This window comes from Neophocaena asiaeorientalis, unplaced genomic scaffold (genome assembly GCF_003031525.2).
Source record: "Neophocaena asiaeorientalis asiaeorientalis breed wild unplaced genomic scaffold, Neophocaena_asiaeorientalis_V1.1 scaffold263, whole genome shotgun sequence".
NCBI classification, from domain to species: domain Eukaryota; kingdom Metazoa; phylum Chordata; class Mammalia; order Artiodactyla; family Phocoenidae; genus Neophocaena; species Neophocaena asiaeorientalis.
The window spans coordinates 272,112-272,537 of record NW_020175015.1 but is presented as its reverse complement, the minus strand read 5'-3'; positions in this window follow the sequence as shown (position 1 = coordinate 272,537).

Here is a 426-nt window from a genome sequence, read left to right as displayed (position 1 = left end):
GGGACCTCAGCATCTGTAGCCAAGACGAGGCCTTGCCCAAAGGAAAACACAAACCCACGCCCGGCCCCGCCTGTCCTGCCCATGCCGGGGCTCCCGGCCCAAGTTCCTGCTGGCGGGCTGCACCAACCGCCGCGGGGGTGCGGCGAGGGACGGGCGGAGGGAGCGGCAGGAATAACCAGGCAGCCCCTTGCAAGGAGGACTCGGCTTCGCGGGCCGCCCACCCGCGCCGAGCAGGGGCCTCCGAGCAGCTCTCCCGCGCCAAGCCGAGCCCGGCGCTCCCCCATCCCAACGCAGCTGGTGCGGCAGAGGTTGGAACGGCCGACCCCGCCCCTGCCGCGTCGGCCCCGCCCCCTTATGAGGTTACAAAGTGCCGCGCTCCGAGCCGCGGGCGCAGTGGCCGTGGCCGTGGCCGTGGCCATGGCTCCA